At 35.0% G+C, this 14,012-nt stretch overlaps 1 protein-coding gene and 1 long non-coding RNA gene across 6 annotated transcripts in view; one reads left to right on the plus strand and one right to left on the minus strand.

Moving 5' to 3' along the window:
- ROBO2 (roundabout guidance receptor 2) overlaps positions 1-14,012 on the minus strand; it is a 1,146,283-nt gene that overhangs the window by 969,667 nt on the left and 162,604 nt on the right. The window lies entirely within an intron of this gene.
- LOC140699409 (uncharacterized) lies at positions 3,204-10,544 on the plus strand. The gene is made up of 2 exons (XR_012077577.1): positions 3,204-3,290; positions 10,018-10,544. It is a non-coding gene; the product is annotated as an uncharacterized lncRNA (long non-coding RNA).

The following is a 14,012-nucleotide window of genomic DNA, read 5'->3' on the forward strand; positions in this document are numbered from 1 at the left end:
TGATAACTGTTTACTCCTTTAAATGGTTGGTGTTGAGGTCCAACAATTCAACTAAATAAAATATATCTTCCACTCACCCTGGGCTAAGAGAGAAAATTAACCTAGAGAGAGAACACAACAAACTGAATGTATTTTATGATTAGTAGAAAAACTGAAATTTTGTAGCGCTCTTCTTTTTTTAATGACAAATATCCAATGGCATCAAGGATAATTTTGTGGCCTCCGATAAAAGGAATTGTGAAAAACAAAATAAAACAAAACAACCAAACCATGTTTAATCAACAACCATATTAAAAAAAAAACAACCCTCCTTAATATCTGCACGACATGGCTGACTGTCAAATCAACCGAAATACCCTGCAAATGAAAACTCAGTATACCTTGCTAGTCAATGAAGCTAAACCTAATCAAAGCTGTGTCAATCATTTGCTGGGAACAAAAGAAATGAAAATCTAATGGTAAATTATTCAGTAATGTCTGGTGAAATAGGCATGAGAATTAAACGTCTTATAATCTGACTTCTAACCCTAGGTCTACTAATGCTTCTGTAACCTTGAGATTCACATTTAAAGTCCTATCTCCATTTTCTCATGTGTGAAACCAAAGGGCTGGACTTGATCATCTTGTAGGTTTGTCCTAACACCAACATTTTATGGGTCTATAAAGAAACTCAGCTAATCAAAACTTTGCTTAAAAAAAAAAAACCCACAATGATTTGTCGTCTGCTTTTAGATTCCCCCACTATCTACTGGATAGAATGAGAATAGGATCAATTTGATACAGCCCCTTCAGCCCAAGGGTGCTGTAACTAATGGCACTGTCTATTCCTGCTTTCTAAATGGAAGCTCACTATATATATTTTTTCCATGGTAAAGTGTCTACTTTATGAGCATAATAAATAGCAATTGCCCTTTAATGGCAACTTTAGTTGTGGCCATTATAGCACAATTTAAGTGCTTAAAAACACTAATGGGAGTGATACAATGTTAATTATACTAAGGATATGAAGGCTGTACACAAGAACTCTTGCAAAATTAAGCAAAGCCCTAGCTAATTCTAATTACAGTCTGTCTGAAAGAGATAAGAGAAATTAAGCACCTCTCTTTTTTTAAATGCATTTCTAATATAACAGCACTATTTGCCCACATTGGTTGAGAAAACATTGTAAGTGACTAAAAAAGTGGGATTCTGAAATAAATTATATTTTTCAGTTTAAAAGAGAAAGGAAAAAAATAGGAATTACTTACATAGAAAAGTATCTTTACTTGAAACAATGCTTACTTTCTCACTTTCTTGCATTTAAGCCTAAGGTGAACTACTTTTAAAGTGCTCGTTCATTAACTTGTCAGACTCAAATTTACATTATGGGAATTTTAAAAACGTGTTTTATGAACTATTTTAAGGAAATATATTTGAAAAATGAAACCATGAAGACTCTCTTCGACCATATCATCTATGGAAAAATCAAAACTTTTTTAAAGCAATGGTCATTTCAAGTATTTTTTTTTCCCCAAAATATCTATCTATTTCTTTCTTTTTTTCTTTTTCTTCCCATTCATTTGTTGAATGCCTTCTCTGTGTTATTACTGGGCATGCAAAAATGGGTAAAATAATCTTGCTGCCCTTAAGTGGTTTGTAGTCTAGCAGAGAAAGACAGATTTTTAAAAATAAAACAATTGTACACATTGATATTGGTTATTGGACAAATATTTTTCTCTCATTATCTTCCAGCCTTGTTTATTCTTCAAAATCTCTTGCTTTTCTCTTTATAAACTGATTTACATGAATCCTTAATTGAATTGTGGAGTAGCAGAAATCAACTTACTGATCTATCCAATTTTACTAATTTGTTAGAAATAAGAAGCTCATAGGTTTTCAAGAAAACCTCTGCTGGAAAGCCAGGCTCATTTCAGAGTGCTACCATTTTAAAACTGACACAAATGACATCTCATAAATAATGAAAACAATTGGGTGACAGCCTACAATTTTCAATACACATTATTTAAACAGATCATAAACCAAGTAAACTAGCATGACGATAAGAAAAACCCACTCATTTTAGATAAATGACAGTCTTAACTGATTGAAATTATTGAGTTCCATGGAAAAGTGTCCCACAATCTCAAATTATAGGTATTTGTAGGTTAACCCAAATAGTTATGGCAAGTATCTAGGTACTTAAAAATTGTCATCCTCACCTCAAATCATTTATTACTTATAACAGACTTTCTAATTTGTCTGTATATCTAGTTTCAAGTGACCCACAGGGCATTTGTCAAATTCCTGTCTTGGAAGCTTGTTTGTCATTTCAGCAACACCACTTTTAAAGCCTTAGGATAATTTCCATGACATTTAATCTGTGTCCCCTTTGAAAAATAATTGGATAGCTACTCCTAAGTATATGTTTCCAAGAACTGGGCACTTCGCACATCTTGTTTTTCTAATATGGGTAGATCCTCACTCTCTTCTGCTGCCAAGTCAAACTAAACACAAAGCGTTTATCTGGAAATCCAAAGCTTCCATTGTCACTCCTTAGGATCATTTTCTGAAATTTATTCCTATTGTTTATCTTTTAAAAATTAAAATCTATTAGTAAGAACTGGATATAATTTTTCATTCTCTTCACATTTTTCTGAGATTTTTCTCTGTCATGTGAAAATACAGACACACACACACACACACAGAGCAAATTCACTAACAATTTTTTCCCTATTTTCATTCACAGGCATGGAGTAAATATTTTCAGATTGTTCTTTCCTGATAGACAACTCTGCTCCTGATTCTATTTCTTTTGCTATTTGCCTGTTTTTTTCCCCACACTAAATGTAATGATTGTAATCACCCATCTTACATTTTAAACCTCTTCACTGAAAACTAAAGCATTTTCTATTTAGCATTGCCAGTATTTCTCACTAAGGTTATTTATCCTTCTATTAGATGGTTACTCTGTAGAAGCATTCTTCCCTTCACCAGAAAAAAAAAATTAAAATTAACAACTTAGTGAAAGCATCAAAGATAGACAAGTGAGATGAGCAGAGAATATGGAAGCCACACAGGAATGCACAGTGTGCTGGAGAGTTGAGAAACCATGGTGATGGATGTCATCGTGATGATGGCAGTGCTAGATCACAGAAACCTGAGAAGTGGCCCTGGAGATGGTATCTGGCTGATACAAACTCTCTATGTGACCCTAGGGCAGCCACTGGATTTCTCTAGCACTGTTTCCTCATGTCTAAAATGAAGAGTGTAGTACTCTTGGGGGATATTCTGAGAAGAAACAAAGGAAAAAGGTAGAAAATATACAGAGTATTTAATTATCAAAAGATTAGAAAAAAAGATAAAACTGAGGATAAAATTAGAAAAGTGACTTTATTCTATAAGCAATTGGCAGTCATCAAAAATTACTTATAAAAATAAAATTATTTATCATTTAGTCTTCTCCTTTGTTAGTTAGGAATATCACGCACGCACACACACACACAAACCGGGACGCAATTATGGTAAAATTAGCATATTATTATCTCCCAAAGTCTGTGGAGGCTAGAAAAATGTAGGGTGCTTGGACTTGGTCCTCTATAAAATAAAGGGAAACCAAAATATTCTACTGGGAATACTAGCTGTAGTCTAGATCTAGAATAAATAGATAATAGATATAGATAGATGGATAAACAGACATCTATCTCGATGGATAGATAGATAGATAGATAGATAGATAGATAGATAGATAGATGATAGATAATTACATAAGAGAAAGCAAGACAGAACCAAACAATCTAGGATTTGGCCCCTTAGATTTATTCCATCTTCTGAGAGAGGAAATTAATAGGGATCTGGCTTCTAGTCTTTATTAGAAATTATTCAATTTAGTTTGAATCAGGATAAAAATAAGAGAGATTCTTGACAAGAGAAGAACATCACTTGAGAATCACTTCCTGCAGCTTACTAGTTCTACTTATGCTAATAAGTAGTATAGTGAGTGTAGCTTAAGCGGATGAATTGCCCCAGCTAAACGGAGACAGGACATTCACTAGAATCTTAATTCAATATTCCATGAACGGATGTTCTTTGTCTAAACGTGTAGTTTCTTTTGGGTTGTTGACATTAGAGTGACTTTTTGTTTGTTACTCCCAAAACTTAAAATGCTGCATAAAATCCCCATACTTTTAGAACTCTTTTATAAGTAAACAAAAAATAACTTACCTGAGTAGATAATTAAACTTGAAATTTCGCTTTTCAAATTAACTTAAATTTATAGCTTTGTTTCTCCTTTCTGGTCAGATATATTTTATTACATAAAATAGAAACAGAGTGACAGACACATGGGCCAACAGTTGGGTTAGAAAACAAGCAGTGGTGTGAATAATGCCCTAAATTGAGTAATTACAAGGAAAATTCCATTTTGCTCTTGAATACACAAAATGAGCTGAAGGGGGTAGATTTGCTTCTATAATTGCTCTGTGTTGTACTTGGGCCAACAATGAAATGATTTTACGTAACCTGAGCACACATGCACACCAACTGTTGGAGGTGAGGAGGGACCTATAAAGGTCCTGAATACAGAGGGAAAAAACTTTTTTAATATGTAATTCACCATGTAAAATGCTATTCTTAGAGCTGTGTCTGCAGTATGACAAAACTGGCTATTTTCTACAATTCGGATGAGAAATTAAAGAAAATTTTTTAAAAAAAGGAAATCAAGTTGACATTTTTTAATGCTGAATTGATTCCTTCAGTCAAAACAGCTAATTTCAAGGCCACATATACAGACATAGTAAAGTAAGAGCAAATTCTATTGCCAAGTGACTTATGAACAATGATCATTTTTCCTACCCTATAAATAAAAATTTAAGAATGAGTTTTACCGTATTTATAATAGCTCCATATAAATTGATGCAAATGCAGAAAGATGGGATATTTTTAAAGGTCAATATCAAAGGGGAAGTGCAGACAAAGAAGGCAAAGGAAAAAGAAAATACATACATTACGCTAACATCTCTCCAGCATTTATCATGTGCTGAGTATAGTGCTTATTTATAGACACTCAAAACAGTGCCCCAATTTAGGTATTATTATTGCTATTTTTTCCATTGAGAAAGTTGAGACTCAAAGAATTGGACAAATTTATCTTAAGATACAGGATTGACAAGGAAAGTCTTTCTCATTTGGACTCAGACATAACTGCTTTGAAAATTTGCTTCCCCCATTCTTGTCTTTAAAAAAAAATGAAAGAAAAGGACAGAATCTATTTTCTTCTCTAGTGTAGTGGGGAACTCCCCCTATCTAAGATAGCAGATCTGAAAGGTTGCATTCTGAACCCTGAAGCTAAAAATCAGAATGACTCTTCTTCAAATTTAATAGAGTTTATTTATTTATTTTAAAAGATGTGGGCTGCTAGCATCTTGTAATGCAGAATTCTCTTGGGGTTGCTTGATTTATGTGCATTTTAATTGAAAGAAGTAGGAGTCGAGGGGAATTAGAGTCTCTACGTTCCCATGGCCTGGACTAACATCTAGGTCACATTGTCAGTCTGGTCCTGGGTTTCCTCTAGAGTAAAAGGAGAAGTTGGATTGGATAACTTTTAAGATTTTTTTTCCAGTTATAAAACTCAGTAAACGTGTACATCCTGATTCTCATCCAGTATTCTGTATACTATTCCAACCTATTTAGCATTATATTAACATAAATTTTTCTGATGTGCTGGCAATCAATGATCCAGTTCATTGGGAATTGATCAGAACAAATATGTAATAGAGAAATAGAAGTGACCTCCTCTGTAGTCAGCTGACGTGGAGAGGGACTACAGACGTATTTACATTGTGATTATGAAAGATAAAGGATCCCTGTTTGAACACGCCCTCCGAGTCTGGTACGCTTATAGGCTGACCTACTTATTTTGGGGATATAAGTTTCTTGATTCTCGCTCTCTCCTCCACTCAAATTGCAGTGATTTTGTCAATAACGCTGGGAAAAGAGGAAGACTGATCCAGATCAAAGCTACCAAACTCTAAGCCAGAAACTCTAAGGGGGAACCAAAGTCTTAAGTGGAAACACATACTTTACAACTTGCTTCCTTTTTCCTCTCTATTTCTGTTTCTCTCTTATAGAGTACTTCTAACAAGGGGGAAAAGTCCATGTTTGTCATTTTTGGCTGTTTCTGATACCATAACAGGCAAATCCCCTGGTACAGGAAAGTGAGAAAGGTAAAATCTGGGACATTTGGAATTTTAATATGGGCTAAAATGGCAGTTGTTTCCTGCAAGATGTCAGGCTAGTCTATTAAACTTATCCCCGAGTGTGGCGTATTTATCCTTTGTATTTGTGCTTTGAAGCAGTAGCCAGGGGATTTAGGAAAGTTTGATATCCTACATTTTAATTCATTCTTGAAACCATCAGACCATTCTTTATACCTGTGCAAATGATTTTAGGTGAGGAGTCAGCGAACTTTTTCTATGAAAGGCCAAATGGGAAATATTTTCTTTCTTTGTAGGTTATGCCGTCTCTATGGCAACTGCTTACGTCAGCTGTGTAGTGTGAAAGCATTCATAAAGGATACGTAAACAAAGGGCATGGCTGTGTTCCAATAAACCTTTACTTATCAAAAACAGGCCAAAGGTCAGGTTTGGCAATGGGCTGGTGTTTAATGACCCTGATCTAGTTCCTTGGGTATCTGACCATCTATTCACATCATATCTTCAAGCATTAAACCATTGTTTTATGTTGAACATAAACAGATATACAATGAGGGTTTGGAAACACATTACTTCTGTCTGCCTTGTTCTTTTCTTGATTTATAGTGAAATCCTACTCAACTTTCTGAGTCCAGATCAAATTTCACCTCCTCTGGGGAAGTTTTTCAATACGTTCCCCTGTCCACTCTCTATTTACAAGGCATTTACTCCTTCTTTGTATAGCTCTTGCTTCTTAAAAAACATTTCACATTGTGTAACATGATGAGATTGTATCTCTTTCTCTTTAAACAAATTACAGATTTTTGAGAAAAAGATAAACAATAATTCATCTTTGATCCCTATGGCCAAGGATTGGCTTTAGCTCGTAATTAAGTATTTGGTATGTGCTTGTTCAGTAGCTTGTTCAACCACGTGCATAAAGGGAGTTTAAGTTTGTTTTTGTTTTCTACTTTATAAGAGAATTTGACCTTTTTGAATTCAAAGAGAACATAATGACATAAATATTATTTGCTTGTTTATTAAAAAATAACATTTAGGTAAGATGTGAACTGATATCATAGCCATAGAATATATTTTCTTTTTTAACAAGTAGGAAATTGGAAGATGTCAAACCATCACATGATGACAGATAAAAAGAGCATAGTTCCCAGCTCGCCTTGCAGCTAAGTCCTGCCATGTGACTAATTTCTGGCCAGTAATATATGAACGAAAACTGTTGTGTGGAACTTCTGGGGAACTTCTTAAAGAGACCTGACCCGGCTGTGAGGAGCACGTCTCTTGATTTCCTATCTTCCTCTCTCTCTCTCTCTCTTTTTGAAATGCAGAAATCCTGAGTCCCAAGTAGGTATCTGAGAGCAGAAATAAAGTACCTGGGTCCTTGGTGACATGCTGGTGCTTCTGTTCCTCTTGTCTACTGCCTTCCTCCAGAGTTATTTTATGTACCACTGTTACTTCTGGACTCGATTACAGAAGCCTATCAGATAATATCTCACTAATACAGCACTATTCCATACTCCATTTAGCAGTAAGTGATTTCAACATATTCTAAACTTCATGCCAATGTTTCTTTTCCAAATATAAACACAAAGAGGACCTCTCCCCCCATGACTGGTAAAGAACATAAGATTTAAAAGGAGAGACTTCCCCTTGCAATGATAAAAAAAGAGAAATTTCAGGACTTTGCAAAATGACAGTCACTAGTTTTTAAATAAAATATAATATTAAATATTATCTTAATCTAAAATGAGATATAAAATGTGAACATGGTCCTTTACCATCTCTCTCATAAAACCACTTCCCATTTCAGGCAAAAATTTAGGGTATTTGCCACGGCAGGAGAGCAACAGACATGTAGATTGTATAAAACCACTTTGGCTTAAGCCTCTTTGACTCTTGGTTCCATATTTGGCAAGATATGTGATCACTGGTGCTTTTGTGCCTCAAAGGGAAGGATGACCATGATGAGGGGATAGGGGTACCCACTTTGAAGAGCAGCGTAGGTAAGTGATTTTAAAAGTTAAACATAATCTCATGAAAAAACAATCCTATATTTCTAATCTCTGTTTCTTTAACTGTATAAAAAAACTCACTGTCCCTTTAAAGCAACATTCCCTTTTAAAGTAAGAAGAGAAAACCTGAGCTTGACTTGGAAATTAAGCAATACACCAGCTGCCTAATTACTTGCAGGCACTTGCAGACCATTCCAGAATATCATTCTCTCTGGGAAGCTCTCCTTCTAACAACATTTATATTTCTCATGAATACTGTTTTTAGGTTCCAATACTTGTCAAATTGCAGAAAATTGAGTCTCAGTTCCATCCCTAAAATAAAGGGAATGGAAAATATGATCTCTCAGGTCTTTCCAAGTTATAATTTTCTACGATTTTTATGATTCTCTGGAGATTCATTCACTAGAAATTGTTGAGAGAGAAGATGAAAGAAGAAAGAATAGTGCAGGAGAGAATGCTGGTATATTTTTAAAGTGGTATGAGAGCCAAGTTCTCAGTCTGCTGACACATTGAGAAAAATCTTACAATACATCATATCACTTTATTGTTACTGGCTCTCCAACAATGAAAGGAGATCTGCAACTGAATATGATGAGAATGTGTGTTGGGTCACATTTTGAACTTCAGACTCACTGATACAATTTTTGTGGGTGTTTCTGAAAGCCATGGGAAGGCCATAAAAGGGAGACTGCTCATTCTCTGCACCTAAGTGTATTAATTTTGGTCCGAGCAATGATGGGTCTGGACTTGGAGGTGGGGGAGGAGAAGGACACTGGGGGCATCTGGTAGACACAGGACTGCCTCCTCACGGCTCTGTGTGCTGACGGAGTCCCCAGTTATCTATTCCTACCACAAAGCACACATTCATTAACTCCAATCAACGTTGTTAAGTAGCCATTTCTCACTGTATATAAATTGCACAGAACAAAATTCTGACGCTTAGGTGTGTAATCTTGCTAAAGTTTCAAACATATTGCGGGGCAAACTCCAAACAAACCGACATCTATTAGGTGTCTGTATCTACCATTTCATCATGAACAGCTTTGTGTATTTTTGACTTTTCACTTTCTTCAATGCCTTGTGGCTCTCAGTACTGCACACCGGTGGTCGATATAAAACCTGTAAGTGAATCTGAGAGGAAACTGGACATAAATGAATAATCAAGAAACTGCACATGTTCCTTTGAGGACATTTTACTTTTTCTACAAGTGACAGTTGGAACAAATTGTGTTCATCGTAAAAGAGAAGGGAATGAATGTTTGACAGAAAGCAGTTACCTACTCATTTGTTAACTCTTTGTAGAGTTCAAGCATGTTAAAGAAAAACTTTGTTTCTTATTCACTGTATTCCTAACACGTAACACACTGTCTGACACAGAAAAGATATGTAATAAATATTTTTAGTGGTTGTTAAGTAAAGGAGCAAAGAAGCTTAGGTTTTACATGTAAATACACACAACAGAGAGCAAAAACAATGTGCACATATCTGGTTGGATAAGTCTAAAATTCCCAGGATCCAGCTTTGTTTTGAATAAGAAATTTCCCTTACGACATGCTTTGTGCACAGCTGTAACCCTAGCATTTAGAATAAGGGTTAACACACAGTAGGCACTGAATACTTAAGGAATTCAAACACAAGTATTTGTGACAGATATTTACCTCGACCTTGCTAGAATTATTTTGTGATGGGGAGGGAGCTCACAGCTTCAGGAAGTGTGCATTTCACTGCTGGAGAGCGGCAGTTGTTGGGAAGTGCTGCCTCCTGTATTAGTCTGCATGTTTCTTCTGCTTTTCACTCATTGCTCTTAATTCTCCCTTCAGGTGCTATATGAACATGCTGCCATCTGCTAGTGAATAAGGATGAGCTCTTTCCTCAGTGAATGTTTGGCCAAGGATGTCCTTTTGCTGGGAGGGCCGAGACTGCATATTAGTATCTATTCAAGATCCATAAACAGTTATCATCTGTAGTCAAGCTGCCATGTTGGAGTGCGGCCAGAACCAGGCCTGGGGTCCATTGAATCTCTGCCTCTCTCTCCCCCTCTCTCTCTTTCTGTGTCTCTCTCTTTCTCTTTGTGGCTCCACTGTGTCAGGGGTGGGTAGAATTTTTCTGCAAACCTTTGAAACAGAAAGGTCTGATGGAATCTCATTTCCCAGAGAGCTCTCCATCGCTGAAAGTCAGATGTTCTAACAGAAGGAGTTCTAAGAAGACATCGCTTTGGTCCACCTCCTCTTTTTTTGAGAAAACCTACCCTTAATCTACAAAAGCAACTTTCCTGCTGAGGCTAACAAAGGTGACTTTCTGACACCAATCTCATTAGAGACAGAAATAAAACAAAACAAAAACCCAATTCACCATGTGGACTTCGTATATGACTTCAGTATGGGCCTTAATAGGAAAACTATAGCTTGTTTATATTCACATCTCCTTACACCCATTCTATTAGAAAAGGGACATTTTTCTCCACGGGTGAAGAATCCAAACTAGACCAAGGTGACCGGGGTTAGAAATCTGCCACCAATTTACTAAGTTAGTAAAATCAGAGCAATGTAATTAGCAGGAATTCATAAAGAGGTTCCTGTCAACAACACAATTTAGAACAAAAAAAAAAGTATTGACATGTTTAGTTTCTAATAAGTTATCAGAATATTTGAACTTCCCAGAATGTTTAGAAGAACAATTTCCCATCAAGTTTTTTGAGCAATGGAAGGATAGATTGATTCACCAACTTGTTGCATAAGAAAAATATATATCAACCTAAGAGCACTCTAGGATTATCGCATTTGCACTAAAATAAACAGATTAATGATTATTTGAATATTTCTAAAGCATAGATATACCTGTTTCAGCTACCTAGCTGATGTTTCTAAAAAGAAATTCTTTAACAATTTTTTTAAATTAGTAAAGCAGACAAATTTTCATTGACACAGGAATGAGCAAGGAAGAAACAAAGAAACAGAATTTTGAGTAGCTCCAAATTGTTTCAGGAAATGTATTATGTATTTAATTTCTTTTTCTCTATATAACAGCTCCAAAATAGTTACAAAGCTCTCTACTTTATAAATAAGGAAATCTCAGTTAGGGAATGCAACTTGCCAATGTTTGTATAAATAATGGTGAATTTGGTTTTGAACTTAGTTCTAATTAGTTCCCTTATAATATGTTGCCACATTAGAGCATTTAGGGGGATATTAAAGATGATCATTTTCGGGATAATATGTTCATGGTTTTAAGAGAATCAGAGGTAACTAAAATTAACAATGACAAATTTGTGTGTAAGCATATGTGCCTTTGATAAACTGAAATCCACACAGTACTTTAAACGTGTAGGAATTTGGGCTTTCTACCATGACTATATAATAACACGACTTCTATTTCTGATGTCATCCTTTACTCTAGGTAAGTGAAACCTACACACATACATGAAGAAAAATACATCCCAGGGAGTGTCTACTACATAGCAGTTTGTAAATTGTTCTTTCTGGAATGTTGTATGCTACTGAAGAATTGAAACATGTATGTGGCCACAACTTTGAATTCCTCCTAAAAGAGAAAGATTAGAGAGGTTCCTTTCTAGCACTAAGGAGGGCTCTGGAGCAGGATAATAAAGTGACACATTCTAGACCCAGACTAGAATTCTGTTTCTTCCACATACTAGGTATGTGACCTTGGTGAGTAAACATACTAAGTAACAGCTTCTCCTTTTGTAAAATATGGATAATAATAGTATTTCATAGGGTAATTGTAGGGATTACACAAACTAATGTATGCAAAACACTTAAAATAGTACCTGGCTTGTATTAAACACTATTTAAGTGTTAGTTGCTATTGTTACTATTATGTTCCTTTATGGCTGGATGCAAAGAAGATTCCGTTCTAATAAAATGAAGAGACATTCTCTGCAAAGGGAACTTCTGTCTCTCAGTTCCTGCAAGTATTAACTTTAACATTTTCTGTCTCCAAACACTAGACTCTTCTTTGAACATCAGGTAACATTTATTTTATTAATAATTTTTATAAAGAACTCATATAAGCTTATTTTCAGTAGAGCTTCAAGAGTTATGTGGCTAGGTAATATCTTAAACTTACAAATTCTTACCCAATTTTACAAATAAACTCACAAGGATTGTGTTATTTGTATTTAGATTTTCCAAACATCTAAAATGCATTATCTTTAAGGAACTTAAAACTGGACTCTGTTTCCATGAAATAATTATCTCTTCTAATGTAAAACACTTAAGTCTAGTTATACAGTTTATACAATTTTTTTATGTTGATTTATAATTATTTGTTAATTTATTAAATAAAATTCATGTAAACACATAATCTAAGATTTAGTCCAAAGAAAACAATCTACACTATTAAATTATTTGTTAAAAATTAATATTAATATTTCCCTGACCTCAAAGACTCAAATTAGAAATTCATATTCTTTACAAAAAAGTTTGCAAACCTTAATATCATGACTTTTCTTAGAGAGTTTCTGACTAATATTACCAAACATTAAAATAGATCATCCAATTCCTTACTTTTAGGTCACATTGTAAATTACCAACACATTCAGTTTTACATCAATTCCTCATTCAATCATTCATTTATTCACTTTTTTATTAATCACTGATCAAATCTTCTCAAATAGGAATGTGTGCTCCAAATTTTCAAGCTTTCTGTAGAACAAATAACATGTTCTCAGATAGCCAGTATATTTTAATTTAGGGGTTTGTAAAATAATATCATAAATACCATCTTATCTGATAAAATTAGGGTAAGAAAATGCATAAAATAACTGCAAATTAAGAAAATTTTATTAAATGCCCTAATGGAGCTTCAAAGTATGATGGGGATAGTGATAGGAAGAAAATTCAATAAAGAGGACTGAGGAAGGCTTCATGAAGAAAAACTGCATTTAGGTTTATCTTTGAATGACAGAAGAACCAGCCCATATTAAGAATCAAAGGCAGGTAAGTACAAGATGTATTGAAGAATGATGCATGTAGTGCAGCTGGGACATAGAGGCCACTTGGGCACAGCACAATGAGACTAGAAAATTAGAAATAAGTCAGACTGGGAAGGGCCTGTGTGCCATGTTGAAGAATAGAGTTGCCCTTCGGTAAGGGAAAGGAAGTCAGCAAGGGCTGCCAAGACCCTTGGCAAAGCTCAAGTTTTAGCAAGATGACAGTCATGGTTGTGAAGAGTAGATGTGCTCACATGCCCATGAGTCAGTATCTCCATCCAGTCTATTACCCCTTCTTTATCAGTGCTTTTCAAAATGAAATTTCTGTTTCTGTAATTTATTGTAACAGCCCCCACAGGTTACCTACAAATGTCCAGGTATATAAAGTGTAAATATTCATTTACATTCATTGGGCAGAAGACAGCATTTTCTGATCTTTTTTTAATGGATGACATACTGTAATGGATTCCTAAGGTTGATGTGACAAAATATCACAATCATAGTGGCTTAAAACTACAGAAATTTATTCCCTTACACTTCTGGAGGCTCAACATGTGAAATCAAGCAGTTAGCAGAGTCCTGCTTTTTCTGAAGGCTCTAGAGGAGGATTCTTTCTTCCTTACCTTTATCTAGCTTCCAGTGCTTCTAGGAATTTTTGGCATTCTTTGGCCCAGAGACATAACTCCAATTTCTGTCTCTGTCATCACATGATGTTCTCATTGCTGTGTCTGTTTCTTCTCCTCTTTCTTATAAGGAAATCATCAGTTATTTTGGATTTAAGGTCCACCCTATTCCAGTATGACTTCATCGTAACTTGATTATATCCTTAAAGACCCTATTTCCAGAGAAGTTCACATTTACAGG

This window comes from Vicugna pacos, chromosome 1 (assembly GCF_048564905.1).
Source record: "Vicugna pacos chromosome 1, VicPac4, whole genome shotgun sequence".
NCBI classification, from domain to species: Eukaryota; Metazoa; Chordata; class Mammalia; order Artiodactyla; family Camelidae; genus Vicugna; species Vicugna pacos.